At 35.9% G+C, this 16,801-nt stretch overlaps 1 long non-coding RNA gene across 1 annotated transcript; it reads left to right on the forward strand.

Annotated features, from left to right (window-relative positions):
• Positions 1-476: 476 nt before the first annotated feature.
• On the forward strand, positions 477-7,792 carry LOC115617075. Its single transcript, XR_003994491.1, has 3 exons — positions 477-583; positions 3,733-3,734; positions 7,781-7,792. It is a non-coding gene; the product is annotated as an uncharacterized LOC115617075 (long non-coding RNA).
• The last annotated feature ends 9,009 nt before the right edge of the window (positions 7,793-16,801 follow it).

Below are 16,801 nucleotides of genomic sequence, written 5' to 3' on the forward strand. Positions count from 1 at the left end.
TTTAATATCTTCAAAAACGGTCTGGAAGACAAGATTAAGTGTACCCTGACAAATGATACCAAACTGAGTGGGGAAGAGCCACCCTGCAGGAAGACCTGGATAGGCTGGAAGAGTAGGTTAACAAGAACCTTATGAAGTTCAAGGAGGACACCTGGGAAGACATAAGCCAAGAGTGAAGCACAGTCTGGGATCTATCCAGCTTGGGAGCAGCTCTGTGGAAATGAACCTGCTGGTCCTGGTGGACAACAAGCTCATATGAGTGAACAGTGTGCAGCTGCAGCTAAGAAAGCCATCAAGATGATGGGTTGCAACAACAAAGCCATCACCAATAGAGATAAAGAAGTCATTGTCCCTTTACCTACTCAGCACTTGTCAGGCCACACCTGGAGTACTGTGTTAAGTTTTGCTCCTCTGTACAGAAAAGATGTGGAAAGGCTGGAAATAGTCCAGGAAGGGGCCACGAAGATGATCAAAGGACTGTGAAGCCTGTCATATGAGGAAAGGCTAAGAAAACTGGGCTTGTTCAGCCTTGAGAAAAAAAGGCTTAGGGGAGACTTTATCACCATGGTCCAGTATTTAAAGGGTCTATATAAAGAAGATGGAGACTCCCTTTTTACAAGGAGTCACATAGAAAAGATGAGGGCAATCGGTACAAGTTATTCCCAGGGACACAAGAGGAAAATTTTTCACAGTGAGAACAATCAGTCTTAAGAATAATTTTGCCAGGAAAGTTGTAGATTCCCCCACGTTGGACACTTTTAAGATTCAGCTGTACATGTTGCTGGGCCACCTTGTCTAGAATGTGCCTTTGTGAAAAAGGTTGGACCAAATGATCCTTGAGGTCCCTTCCAGTTAGGTATTGTATGATTCTATGAATCAAATTATCATCTTCAGTTTCAGCAGAAAATATTCTAGAAAGAATTAAGTATTTGAAAGAACTGTCAGTGGCTGAAAGTAAAAAAGATGCTAAAGCCAGCTATAGCAGTATTTTTACTTCTCTAACTCTGTCTTGCTTTAAGCTCTTCTCATCTTCATTTACTGACATGGCCCTTTGGGCCTCTGAGAATCTCTTCTGATTTAAGTGACAGGCACAGAAGTCCATACTAGCAGATCCAGAGGCAAGATCAGGGCACAGGATGGTTCATAAATAAATGTAAGAAAGTCAGGCACCTCTTGGGCCTGAGAGATTTGCAGCTACGGTTTCTCTTTGGGGAGAAAAATGTAAGTCTTAACTTTCAGAAAACACAGAAAGCTAATGTAACTTCTCATAAAAAATGTGCGCACACAGCACAATGATGAAAACTGGCCTTAATCAGAATGAGCTAATTATATGTCCCAAGTATGCTACAATTGAATGTGAATCCTGGATGCTGAGGTTGTGATCCTTCAGCAGCAACTGTGCTGAAAGATACACCAGCTCACTCACATCCCTCAGGCTTTTTCTGCTGCAGGAGCCCCTGCTCAGCACCGACACAAGTGTTTATGCAGCCACAGAATGGATTGGATTGATGAACTAATTTATCCTAAATTATCTCTACAAAAAAATGTTTGAGCTCTTTTACAGCTGGATCAATTCCCCAGTTCACTGCATAAACAGCTGGATGCAACTGTGAGTAGCAGCAAATACAGAAGGAGGCTTGATGGTGGGAAAAATTGCCTGGCAATAAGGGTGGATATTAGCTGACGCAGCCATGTCATGGAACGTGAATCTGCAACCTAGCATAAGAGAAATGCAGCCTAGGAAATATATAAGAGATTAAGACACCACTGTGATAGAAAATTTGATACATCATAGATTTTATAAATACAGTTATCTTTAACTTCTAAAGCTGGAAATTTTCTGTGAATTTCAAAGCAATTTAGGATTAAGTTTGATTCAGTCATTCATCAGGTGTGACTACTACTGTATGTTGTCAGGAAATAATGGCTAGTCAGCATAACTCAGTAACATTTATATTATTAATTAGTAATATTATTCATTATTTATAATATTAATTACAACTTATTAATTATGCATTATTTATATTAAACATATAAAAGACAATTACATTTAAATTGAAGTATCTTAGGACCTAAATATCTTACTATTTGTATTTGCTGAATAATATTACGTATAAACACAGTGCATTTGAAAGAAAAAGCAAAAAAGAACAAAAAAAATCTTCAGAGAGGGAAGCTGTTTATAGTACTTAAGTAGTAATGTGATAATTACCCCTGCATAACCACTCAATTATAAATATGGAAATGCTTAATCAATTAAAACATTAACTTAATCATAACAGATAAAGATATCAAAGACTACACCGCAACATTTAGCTAGAACTTTGCAGCTGTGTACAGCTGCACTGATCCTGGAAAAGTTTAAGGTTAAATTATAACTAATAATACTACAACTTGTTAGCAGGATCCTTTCGTATAGGACAATACTGAGGGATTTTTCCCGTCACATACACTCTTGAAATGAGATGCTTTCTGTTGGTTCTGAGGGGAGATGGGACCTTGGCTTTTCTAGATTAGTTAAGCACATATGAAACACTTCTTTTTTTCCTCTTTTTTAATTTTTTTTTCTCATTTTCCCAACTGTGAGAATACAGTAATCTTCAAGATCCTCAAGAAAAGACAAGTTAGGGTAAAAGTGCTCTACATCATCTATACCTCGTGATGCTTCTGCAGGGAAATCAGCAGAATGCTATGAAGAAGGTATATAAGTATTATTTATGTTGTTTTTACAACTTAGGTGAAACTGATTGATTTCTGCTCTCAAAAAAATCTGTAAATACCAATTTACATCTTAAAATCAATCACTGTAGCTGCACATTAGCTTCATTTGTATCTTTGTTGCTGTCCTAAGGATTTTTTTGACTGAATATTTGTGGAAACTGAGAGTTTTTAAGTAAACATCAGGGGAAAATAGAAAACTTTGCCTTGTATTCATACTTGTATGCTTATCCTGACTGACTGATTCCAGAAGTAGTATTGATTCATACCATATGACTTGTCTAAATTGACCAACTAAAGGTTTCACTGTCAAGACCTTACAAAAAATTGCCAAAACAGAAGCTGCAGTAAAAGATTTAACTGTCAGCTGTTTCTGGTGTAAAACACTACAGAAGGGTTGCATGCTGTGCTTGATCTGGGCAGTGATGTTCAAGCAGTACTTATGTGAGATTGGTTCTCTAAGGTGAATGGGTTTTTTGAAGCTCAACCAAGTCAAGACTGAGGCAAACAAGCTGAGGCTGGAGAAATAGGTTGGGTGTGAGCAATGTTACTCTCATTGATTTAATAGTTAATTACTCTGCTGTAGTTTCATCAGGATCTACTGGTACTTACAGCAGGGGCATGATTTTAGACTTCCAGCTGGCATTTGAATTGTTATGCAAGTGGTCCAGTCAGCTTTTTATCTTCTCCAGTTAGTTTGCAATACAGATTCACTGTTTCATGTTTTTATTTTCTATGCATTGTACAACTGCACTATACAAATTATACCATGCACTTAGAATCATAGGACAATTTGTGTTGGAAGGGACCTTAAAGATCATCTGGTTCCAACCACTCTGCCATGGTGTGTGTGGAGGGGAAGCCAACACACTCTACCATATAATTTGTGTATTATATTACACATAACACAAATCAATAGTAAAATACCAAAGTAATGGAAACATGCCAAACAATGTCTTTAACTAAAAACCACCAAGCACCTTACCATACCATAGTACTATCCAAAAGGCAAAGATGTTCAAATGCAAAACAGATGTTCAGAGACTGTCAGTGATTGTCCATTCATCTTTTCATAGAATTTAAAGACATGGTTACGATGTATAGCAATTCAAAATGGTCTGAGATTATTTTATAAGAAAAATTACTTCCCTCTCCCTATTCTGTATTACCCATTAGGTCAGCAGAAATGCTCTAATTTTCTTTCTTCCTTAATAAAAGAGCTGGAGCCTTATGATGCAGCCTGCAGAATTTTGAAATTGCCCTCTTTTGACCACAGTCATTCCAATGCTGTGATTCTTCAGCGGGAAAAAAAAAAAAGAAAAAAAAAAAGAAAAAAAAAAAGTAAAGAAAAAAAGGGCTGGGGATCTCTCTAATAAATTGTTAAATAAGGATAACGATTCGGGAAGTTCCTATGGAACAGGTCTTATTCCTGAGATTTATGTTAATTTTACTTATTCCACACCCACTAAGAAGTCTTCACTATTACAGTAAGTAAACAACTCAAGGCATAAATACTAAAATTTAATTTAAAAAAGTCTTGAAATTATATATATTTTCTTAAGCTGCTAAATTATTCAGGAGCCTAAATAATTTCCCAATACTGCTTTCAAGACTTATTTTCCATGATTTACAGGAAGATTTACACCACTGATTGAGAAAGCCATATGTCAGAATAAGACATGGTCCTTTTTAAGTAATATAAGTTCATTTCTTATCATAGTAACTTATGAATTTCAGAAAAGATGACACTGCTTGTTAAAGTCAGAAATTGTCTGTAGTAGCAGTAGTAGCAGAAACCATTGTCATGACGGCAACATTGTCAGTTAGCTAATTGAATATCATTTACAATGTTGCTGACACTGAAATTTTGCAATTAGTTTCCTGCTAGTAGTCTGCTACTCTCATTTCAAACCCTTCCGGACCAACAAGCCAGGGCCAGAATATACATAGCTATGAATCTGCCAAAAAAGTCTCCTTTCTAAACAAGGGTGTGAATTTTATTTTATGTATAGATAGTTGAAAAAAGAAAGAAAAAGAGTAACAGTCATGTAGAAATAAATGAATTTAATTTGATTCCCAGACTCCAGAAAAGCACTATGAATACGTGATCTTCATCCTCATGTCGTTGTGGTGGCACACACCACAACACAATAGGCAAGCGATGAAAGTCATAGTTATGTAATGTGCTGTGTAAGACTTTTTAGAACATTCCCATTTTTCACATGGGCCCTTCCTGAGGATGATGGTTTAATAACATCATTATCTATGATTACTAGAGCTCCAGCTATACATAGACAACACTAATAGAATTTTAATATGATACTATAAATCAGGTAGCTATTTGGAGGACCTGTGCTTTCCTTCAAGAAGAAATTAGTTTATACATGTGGTGACTGTGTGCCTACTGGGTCCTGCAGACAGGGAGACCCGAGACGGTAAGGTGTGGATAGGCAGTGACCTCAAGGACGGATCTATGGGAGAACCTAAAGCAGCAGTCCTACGGGGGATAATCTTGGGGTCTATAGCAATCAGACCACTGGAAGCCCTTCGGCACCGTCAATTTCCAGTTACATTTTTTTCCATCAGGACCTTCACCTTTGCTAATGGCACTTCATTAGGATAAGCAGACTAGCTGGAAATGCATCAACCAGTTGAACACCCTGGTTGTAAATTTGTGCTAGAGGTTCCAGTCCTTCACAGAAATTTTATGCTGTCCATAAAATGATATATGCCGGTGACATACATTTTAAGACAGGCATACATGAGGCAGGAAGTCAAGGCTCTATCATTTCTGGTGTTGAAAAGTCACTCTTGAATTGTTAACAGAAATGTTAACAGTAGTTATATTAAAATTCATACATGCTACATGTTACCATAAAAAAAAATACAAAGACAAATAATTGTCTATGATAAAAAAAAAAAAGATCAGTTCTAAAGAGATGGAGTCCATGGAATATTTTCTTTGCTACATATTTTTGAAAAAAAAGTATAAATTCTCAGTCCACTACATAGGATATTATTGTGGCTTTTTGGCCTACATGCAACTTCAGTTCCATTTTTCAGGCATTTATACTTCAGTACTTGCTAAATTGGGTTGAAACATCCAATAGCCTTAGTATTGGCTACCTGCGGTTCAAAATACTTATAATGTTCTATTTTAATTATTTATATTAAAAAAAAGTTATAAAAACATGCAGATTCCAATACTTTGCTGTATTTGGATGGCAGTTATTCAAACAAAACTGCAGTCTCATTATCTTCAGATGATCATTCTCTAAATAAGTACGCCCAAAAGGAAAGAATTTCAGTAAAAATCACTCTACTTTAGCAAAATTTCCTTATATATGTAACTTGTATTACTTGAAACTCATTGAATCCATGTTCAAAAGCTATGTTCAGAGAAGCATTCTGGAAAATTAGAATGCTACGTGAGAAGATGCAAACTATATATGCACTGAAAAGAAGCAACCAGTCTGTGAGTACTGATGTGAAATTTTCTATTGGTTAGTGTAAAAGCTAGAAATGAAGACCAAAATATGATCTTTTTTAAAGAAGTCAGCAATATGAAAAATACACAATATTTTTTAAAAAGAGAGGGTTTTTTACTTATTATAAAATATTTTGAAAATCATAATTCTTGGAACTTCCATGTATTATTGGTTTACAAACTTGTATGCAAAAAGACATTCATTTATTCATAGTCACAAGAGATAACCAAAGAAATGAAAGTTAATACCAGTTCTTGTACTGAGTTGCCTTAGTACAATCTCAAGCCTGGAAAGAAATCATAATTATCTTTATCTATCTCAAAGGATAAATGTATCAATCAAACTAACTTTTTTTTTTTTTGGTTTTTCTTTTATCTGAATAGAACTGGATACCCTTAACGGCATAATATGATATGGCTTGTATAAGATACTTGCCATTCTGCAGTTATTTGTTTCATTATAACTCTGAAATTACCTGAATTAATCACATAAATCTTAGAGAATATAACATAGTGATATGTATGTCATGTTATATGGCAATTAGTTTAGAAACAGGGCCAATGACCATTTGCATGGTAATGAAGCATTCTTTCATAAAGGTGTCAAAAACAATCTAAGAGGCTAATGAAATTTTATGCAAGCCACCTGCTGGTCACCTTCACTTCAATTAAATGCCTTTGGGGGAAATCGGAGAACGAGAACCTTTCTTATTAAACACAAATTAGAATGCAGATAAACACAGGGCAAGCAATAAGTAATGAACAGAATGCAATGCGAAAGAATAAGACCATTTGTGCTGTATAGAAAATTAACCATGATTGCCCCAGAACAAGAACCAGATTTTGTTATTTTGAGGGAATTCAAAGGACAGTAGAGCCATTTCTGTATGACTTTTCTCAGGAGCATCACTAGAAAAATGCCTAAATCCAGAACAGTAATTCTGTCATCCTTCTGGATTTCAAACGGGATTTTTGGTTTCTATGTATGGGTAAATGCCAGATCACAGAAAAGTGCAAACAACAACAAAAGAAAGAACAACAAAACAAACAAACAAACATCAAAAATATTAGGAAGTCAGCTTTTCCCTTATAAAGAAGAGTTTGTTTTCATGGCTAAAGCCTTCTCAAGGGCAGAGACACTCCAGGCTACGTCATCCCATTTAAGCCCATAAGCTAAGAAAAAAAGTTGTATACTTATTGTGTCTTTTTAGATTTTAGGCAGCAGAATTAGTAATTTCCTGATTATTTGTCATATACTTCCATCATGAGTCAATTTTCATTCAATATGAATTTTATGTAGCTATTTAAAAGTACATCAAATGTTAATACTGAAATCTTTGGGCAAGATCCTTCAGTAAAGGATTTTGAGATTTTGTGGATTAATAGTCAGCTAAAGGACATGGTAAGAGGTAAATAAATGATCACTTTTTGGGCACATCCCACAGGGATTTATGCTTGGACTTTTGATGCTCACCATATTGAAAAATAAGATGCAGAAGGGGATAATTAGTGAGATGACAAAGTTTCCTGGTGATTCAAAATTACTGAGGATAATAAAAACAGCTGGCTCTAAAGAGCTCCAGAGAATATCATGGTATCAAGAGACTAAATGATAAAGTGGCAGATTATATCCAAGAATGATAACTTCAAAGTAACATACATGATGAAAAATAGCCCTAAACATATGCGCTGAGGCATGCTCTAAGCTGCCTACTTTATACAGGAAAGAGATTTGAGAATCATTGTGAACAGCGTTAATCAAAAAGATGGTCAAAATGTAGGAGTTATTCAGAAAAAAATGGAGAATTAAACATTCCGCATCATTAAATGACTGTATAAATATGATGTGTCTGTATCTTGAGTGCTGAGTACTGAGAGCTTGATCCCCACCACTCAAAGAAGTTATAGAGGAAATCATTAATGAAAAGAAATCACTAAGGAGAGTTGTAAAACAAAAGGGAAGTATTTGTTCCATGCTGCAGATAAACTGTGGAAAAGCCTTGTAGTAAAAAGAAGTAGTTAATGTCAAATTATAAATAGATTCAAAAGCAATTAAACAAAACAATGAAGTAAAGACTATTTAAAGTTTTAAACAACAAGAAAATAGACATAACTTAAGCTTCTAAGCCAGAGTGCTGGAAGATGGGTAAGCATTACTGTATATTTTATATTCTTTGCTGGAGGACTGCTATCAGCTACTGTCATAAAATAGATAATAGTCTTTCCTGACCCAGAATTACTTACTTATGGTTCTTTATACTAACAAATCATATGCCCTTGAGAAAAGAATTTATATTGTGGGAAGCAATTGTGAAAGAAAGAGCAACAAAAGGCTCCAACTTTATAGGATCCTGGGAAAACATTTCTCTTCCTTTTCTTGTTGACCTTTACATTTCAGAAGTTTGTCCTGTAATAGTCTTTAATAGATATTTATTAATTTTAAATAATTAATATCTATTGAAGACTATTACAGGATAAAATATTACTGCTGTGTTATTATAGTTTATAGCTAGAAAAAAACCCCACAAATTTCAAGCCTGAACTAGTTATGTACTATAGCATTTAGAGAAGCATTTGAATAAGAACATTCTCCATGTTCTAGTTATGCATTGATGAGTGCAAAATACGTAGCAGATGATTCAGTTGGTTTACCTGTGTGCTTAAAGGCCTATTTTTACCTATTAATAGTTTTACTCTTCGTGAACAGATGTGTATCTGAAATATATGTGTGTAATTTGGAGATCTAGAGAAATTACATATTCATTATTCACCTTTTTTAAGTAATTTGAAGATTGCTTGCCATGAATTTGGAAGAAATTACTGTAAATATATTCAAGTTACTTTGTTTGCCGCTCGGTTAGAATAAATGAAAAGGGACAAAGCATTCCTTAGAATTTGAGGGAGAGCTTAATAAATGTGTACTTTTATCAAAGGATTCTAGTAATAATATCAGGCATGAGAACAAGATTATAATAAATGAGAATTTATAAATATTACATATAAAAGGACAAAATCAATCTTCTCATGTTTCTAAGACATGATTAGAATTAGCAGAGAATAAAAAAGTGTTGGCTTGTAACACAAAATTATTTTTACCTAGAAGCTCATTCAGTGCTCCTTGAAGGAGAAGAACATGCCTTCTTGTAGGATTTCTAAAGACTGGGATCTACGTGGAAAAATACTTCATTTTGCAGGCTGTAAGTAGAAGTTCAGGTATACTGGATTTGGCAAACTAACATGCCTTGAGATTTTGCCCAGAGATCAAAGGAAAATTATTTCAGTCTTAAAAAGTCTTTAAAATTTCTGATGTGAGAAATAAAAAAGAAAATAATGTTTCTTTCTAGCTCTACTCAGGTTAACTTCAGAAGCATGTAAAGACAAGTGCTGTAATCTCCTTTTGCCTGTTCTTGAAAGAAATATTGTCCTGGTATCATAGAGATTATAATAAAATTTTCATATTTAGTGAGATAAAGTTTATCTAATTGGTTTAAATATAATTTCCACTTTTTCTTTGTTTATTTTAGATTACTTCTAAGCAAGCATTTAATCATACAATCATAGAATGGTTTGTGTTAGAAGGGACCTTAAAGATCATCTAGTTCCAACCTCCCTGCCATGGGCAGGGACACTTTCCACTAGACCAGGTTGCTCAAAGCCCCACCCTACCTGGGGACATCCACAACTTCTCTGGGCAACCTGTTCCAGCGTCTCACCATCCTCTTAATATATAAATTTACCCTCCTTCGGCTTAAAGCTATTACTTCTTGTCCTGTCATGCTTACTTGTAAAAAGTCTCCAGATTTCTTGCAGGCCCCCTTCATGTGCTGGAAGGCTGCTATTAGGACTCTCCGGGCCTTCTCTTCTTCAGGCTGAACAGCCCCAGCTCTCTCAGCTTGTCTTCATAGGAGAGGTACACCAGCCCTCACACCATCTCTGTGTCACTCCTTTGGACTCTCTCAAACAGGCCCATGTCCCTCTTGTGTTGGGGGTCCCAGAGCTGGACACAGTGCTCCAGGTAGGGTCTCATATTATCCAATATTGTGTCCAGGCACTAGTTTTTGGAGCATTGCCTAAATTCAGGCCTGACCCTCAGACTGATCTACTGACTGGAAATAACGAGGAGTTTTCCCACCAGTTTCCTTATCCTGTTAATCTCTGCTCAGCAGCTGCTCAGTTAATGTTGCTTAGTGTCCATCCATGATTAACTGATACACACGCAGACCAACTATGGCACCAGCACCTAGCTTTCTTTTTCACAAATATTCTCTTACAGGCTAGTAAAAGTTTCACTACTTATTGATGTTGCAACCAAATCATTGCTGAGCACAGTACAATGACTTAAAGACTGCCAATGTAATTCACTGTATGTGCCCACTATGAAAATGTCACCATAATCATATTGCGATAGGAGAGATGTTTAAATATCTATCTACACAACAGCTTACAACAGAATGGAAACTTTTCCCCTGAGTACAGAGAACACTGGCCAGAAAATACAGAATTCTGTCTGCTCAGAACATTATAGTTAGTATGCTTGCTCTGTAGAAAAAAAATAAGGCTCTTCCTGTCTACATTTATCCAGGTATTACAAATGCTTGCTTAAAGCAAAGCAGAAAGCACATGGCAACTCACTGGACTTTTGGTAAAATAAAGCTCCATGGGATTTATACTTACCTGAAGCACAGCAGCACATCTCTCCAGTTCAGTTGCAAAATATGTAAATTCCAGGCAATAGAAAGTGATTAAGAGGTGCTGGGATTACCCATATTATGAACCTACTGAAAATTACATTAACATAGACATATTGGTGTGAGGAATATTTATGTATTTACAAAAGAAAAATATGTATTTTCCCCAATACATATTCCTCAGTTTAACAGCTATGAAAGGAGTAAGAGGAAACATAGGCACAATGCATTAAAAAGTGATCACAAATATAAAAGAATATTTAACTATAAGCTTCTTTCTAGCACAACAGTTTATTGAAAACAAGCCTAATTAACACTGGAAAAGTTTTCTTCCCTGGAGGTTACTGGCATTAATTGAAGAAGAAACAGAGACGTGTGCTTATTTTACATGACTATGCTCTAGAAATGCTGCTCTTATCAAAAGAGTAACAAAATCAAATTATGTTGTGGTTCAGGGACTGCAGAAACTCCTAACTAATCTTTAACATCTGTTTTACCACTGTCTTTTCCAGGGCAGTTTTCAAAGCCTGATGTGCTCATTTTGAAAGCTTCTCTGAAAACAACATGAAAGGCTGTCTTGAAATTATCAGCTGGATTCTCTTCTCTTACCAGTTTTATGTCACTGTAACTCCGGTGATTATACTGGGGTTGGTTATAAATAAAAAAACCCATTCATACCAAGCCCACCCTGTTAGATTTTCCATTTTTGTTCCCTTCCTTTCTCATATTTGTTACATTACCCCAGGTGAGATGGGAAGATTCACTTCTCCTATATGTTTGGATGAGCAAGAGACAAACAGTACTCTAAAGATTTTAATGTCTGAGCACGTAAAGGGTGCTAGGAAGTGTGTTACTAACATTTAAGAATCTTCTATCCAGAGATAAGGAGCTAGGTAATTTCTATTGTCTATTAAGATGCTTATTTCCCACTGACATTTCAATATTGGAATAATTTTAAATTTGAATTTAAAACTGAACTCAGATTGCCTAACATCCAGAGCAGTTTCTTCTTTCAATATTTTAGTCACCAGAAGTTTTCATTAAGTAGAAAGATGACAGAGTGTATAAAAACATCTGTCATGATGGAAATCATTAAGGAAGGAAAAAGAAACATTCCAGCTCTTTGATAAACATAAGCTTTTGAAAAATTATGACTAGGCAGCTAAATTATCAGGGATAATAGATATAGGAATGCATTTGAAACTGGATTTAAAACTTTTTTTTCCTACACTGGATTCGCCCCATAAATAGTATCTCTATATCTTACATGTTTTAGAAATGCCAATAAATCTCATGCTTAGTTGAGTCAGATTTGTGTTCTGTGATTCTACCTCTCTAATGTACTTCCTTTCAGTACTGAGGACTAACCAATACTTTAAGCCTAAAAAATTGCTGCTGCTGCTATCACCATTAATCAGGAATGATTCAGTAATCCTGGGACCTTCATTCACACAACATTGTTGAGCAAATCAAAAAGGTTAGACATGCAGAGATGAAAAGAAATACGTTTCCATTGCATTACACAGACACATTATCTACAGTAGCAACAGGCAGTATCATTGCCATCTTCATAAGGTAAAATATTATGTTCTCACAAAAGCCTGGGAGTTTAATGCTGCCAGTAGTTATTGTTACCAAGGAACATAATTGACATCCAGTTACTACAAGCTGGTGTGACCCCAGCTTGTGAAACCACATGATGCTTATTGCCTGGGAGGATGATATATGTCACCTCTAAGCATTTAATTTTTGGTTTGCAAAGGAAGGTTCTTATTTCTAGTTATGTGTATTTACATACTAGAAAATTGCATGTTAAAAACTTGGCTGGCAGCACCTTCCTTTTCAATTATTAATTAGTTGTGGTGGCTTTCTTTAATGAAGACCTCCCACCTGCTTTTTTTTACTTCTTTGCTTTTTTGTTTGTTTGGGGTTTTTTTGTTTTGGGGTTGGTTTTTTTTTTTTTTTTTAGCAAAGCAAGATATTCAGTTTTTGCTTTCAGTTTCAGGAAACAAAGACTAATCTGCAAGTTAATCTTAAAACAGGCCTCTAAATTTGTACTTGTACAGTGAATTAGAAGGGAGCAACTTTTATCTGCCAGACAGTTTAAGCAGCTCATGCAGCTTAATGCCTGAGTATGGCATCACTTACACGCTGCAGATCTTAAATTACATATAAGTGCTGACATACAGGTGGGCTGCTATCTTCATATGAAATCAGTGGGGCTGTGTAAAGAGATCATTACTTACCATGCAGATTAAAAAAAACAGATGCAGACTTGAAGTTTCAATTGTATTAGGGAAGAAATAAAAAATGGAAGACAGTCTGAAAATACAACCCCTGAAGTGAAAAGTGAGTGGGTACATATACATATACGTATACGTACACGTACACATACACACATACACATGTATTTATACAATAACGAGGTGTAGTAAAACTGACTCTTGCATTATATCAGGTGTGCATTGTTTTACTATAATTTGCAAACTTGAATAACACGATGGAAAAGGAAAAGATAGAATCATGTTTCTCTACCATATTAATGAAAATAAACTCCATCACAGGATCCTCAGAGACTGTTATCAGTGACAGAAAACTGTTAGTATCCATTTTAAATGTTATGCAGACTTTTTACCCCTAAGGATCTCCAGTTAGGTATAGTGTGACAGAGTAGCATTGACTCAGCTTGGGGCATCGTGGGAGGGTGAGAGCATTTCTTTCCAGGGTCTTCCAGACATATGTCTGTATATGTGTTTCTTACAGGGTAGACTTATGCCTTTCCATCCAGGGAGAAAACCTAAGCTGAGAGAAGAGTCTTCCCTTTCATAAGCACAACTAGTGTTGACGTCTGACACTGAGAGGCAGGACCCAGGCCAGCCCAGTGACTTCCCTGGAATAAAGAGGAAGCAGAAAGCAATCCCAGTCTGGTTGCAATAGGTCCCTGCAAATCCCATTCTGGTTCAGTCAGCCTCTGCTGTATCCCAGCATGTGTTTGTGGCCCTGGTGTGATGCCATCCCACCCCTTTGTCTTCATTATCTGTAAAGAAATCCAGAAGATTTCAGATTTCACACCTCTAGCGGGCAGGATCTAGTGTATGGGTAGAAATGTGGTATTTCAGCTGCCCTATGGCAATGTGCCTACCCTTATGCCAAGGAGCTCTCTTCAGTCCACCGTGCACTGTGCAGGAGCTGGTTGCTGGTAGAGAAGCAATATACATGTAGAGCTGTTTCATAATGTAAACTTACTGCTTCTTGAATATGCCATCCATAGGGTGAACATTTAGGTCCCTTGAGTCTACATACAGTAACCATGTAGCATGTAACGGGTAGCAGATGGGCTGAAGACAGACTATAAAACTCACAGAGGCTCTTAATGCCTTTGCACCCTCCTGAGAATCCACTTAGGAAAAATGCTGTGGTGGAGAAAGAAAAGGCCAGGCATAAGACACTTTTGGTAGCCATACAGCATCAGATGATGTTGCTTTCTTGCTCAGTGCTTAAGTGTTGGCAAATACTTCACCAACTGCATGATTTTCTTCTAATTTTAATCAATGCTTTTATTTTAATCAACACCTTTAAAATGCTATGCTCTATCAGTTAATGTTACTTATTACTGCTTAGTGTTGTTCAATGGGCAGCATTTTATTGGATGCAACAGACCCAATTCTGTAATTACACTGGCTGTGAAAAAGCTAAAAAGGGGTTTAAGAAACAGGCCTGCAATAATTGAGCTCCTCAGATGAGCAGGTAACTATTCTACCTCACTTCTTACAGTTTCTTTCAGCTCATGTGTATGGAGAAAGTATAACCATGTTATGCTGCTCTCCAGCCATACTAGACAGTAGAAGAGATATTAAGCTATATTAAAAATGCTGTTAAAGTTGAAGGTCAATGCAACTGATCTGAATCTCACTGATGTTTAGATCCCAAAAATTAGAGGTTCAGTGGCATGTGGGTAAAAAATGGTGTGTGATCATATACTTAAAAATCACATGTATGTAAAGAATAATAATTTCAATTTGACTGGCAGACTTAATCCTGAAATTTCCTAACGTTAAAATATTTTACAACCATAGTTCTCAATTACCATTCCTATCTTTTTTGGTTAATTCCCTGTATAGCAAGAAATATTCTAGCCACATATACAATGGCACATGGAAAACTGCAGCACCAAAAAATATTCTATTCTGCTTTACAATATATTCTCTACTGGAAGAAAAAGGTAAGTGTCATTAACAAGCTCTTAGTTACTTGTAACAGTATGTTAAAGATGAGAAAAAAAAAACCAACTAGAAAGTAACTATCTGCCATGATATTAAATATGGCCTGTTAATGAAAAATAATTAAGGCATACTCCTTTGTTTCTGTGAAGTCATCAGGAAAATGAAAGAAGATATCATGTATAACAACTGACAAGGGATTCTGTTACTTTTGCCACAAAGTCACTCCCTAGACCATCTGGCACCTTCGTAAAGTGGTGATAAAAACATCTGAATGGCACCTTTAACATAAAATGACTATCCCATGTGAATTGGGGCACAGTGGACATAATCACACACGTAGAGCTGTGTTTGGAGAAAATACTATCTGGAAAATGTTTTGAGAGTCAGAGGGAAGTCAGTCCAGTCCAACGATTTGGCCACTTATTATCCCCAATTTCTGGAGCTGGAACTACCTTTTTGCTGTTCCTTTTGAAGTCTTTGTTCCACAGACCAAGGAACAATCCTTTAAAACTAAGGATTAAAGAGATCTGGAAAATGAGTAATTTCTCTGCAAGTGATTGATGATTTCTGACATCTAGGTCTGTGATACACAGTACTATCCTTTTCTTTTTCACCAACATAGGTAAAAGAATATACTATCTTCCTTAAAAATTTCAGTGTCTTTCTTTTTTTTTTGCGTATATCCATTTTTTGTTTTAAAAGATTGCTTAAAAATTTTAAAAGTTTAATTTTAATTTCTGAGCATATATTAAATGATTGTAAACATTGCAGTAAGTAGAATTTTCAGATTCTTGCAAGATATCCTGCATCAAATTTTGATGCCACCAGGCACATAGCAGTCCAACATTTCCCAAGAAATTAAAAAAAAAAAGCTTCTTCTTTATAAGTCAGTTTGGGTTTTTTGGAGGGGTGGGTGGTTATGTTTCTGTGATGTAGAGAAAAGGAGAAGAGAGAGTTGAGTGGAGAAAAGTAAACATCCTTTAGAGTCCCATATGGGCTTTTCTACTTGAGACGACAAATCTGGAAGATTTGTAAATATTGTGAAGTAATTTTCTTTTTTTTTTTTCTTCATGGGATAGCTAAATCTTTAATACATCCAAAGTATGTGTGTTTTTCCCACAAGCTAAAAAGCATTAGGTTTCAGTATATTTACAGTCAAAGAATTCGAAAGCCATCACATGGAGGAAGAACAATTATCACATTAATGATAATGGAGTAGAAAGTTTACCATGTGTCTGTGAGTGGTGGAATTTTAGGATTGACAAACGCCAACTTATCTGCATGAGACTAGCTTCTAAGCCAAATACATTCCTTTGTATGACTTTACTAATATTATTGGGTTTATATAAGCAGTGAATGTGATCCTCTTTATTTAGGTGCCTCAAGGTCAAGAGAAGTATCCTTATCAAGCAGCAGACGCAGACATACCATAATTCTCTTGCTTGTGAAATTTACAGTTCACTTCTCTGTACTTTAATTCCCTCGAAATCTTTGGGTACAGATTCTCACATCTGAGATCCAGCCTTCCCACGGATTACACAAAAATTTTCTCAAGCTAAGTCACATAGAGCAGTGAAAGTTCAGTGGCAAGATGACTATCGCCTGCCTTTAGTGTAACATCTTCTGATTTACTGAATAGGAATAAAGAGTAGTTAGTCAGTGTGGAGCAAGCTGTCTATGAACCT

This window comes from Strigops habroptila, chromosome 1 (genome assembly GCF_004027225.2).
Source record: "Strigops habroptila isolate Jane chromosome 1, bStrHab1.2.pri, whole genome shotgun sequence".
NCBI classification, from domain to species: Eukaryota; Metazoa; Chordata; class Aves; order Psittaciformes; family Psittacidae; genus Strigops; species Strigops habroptila.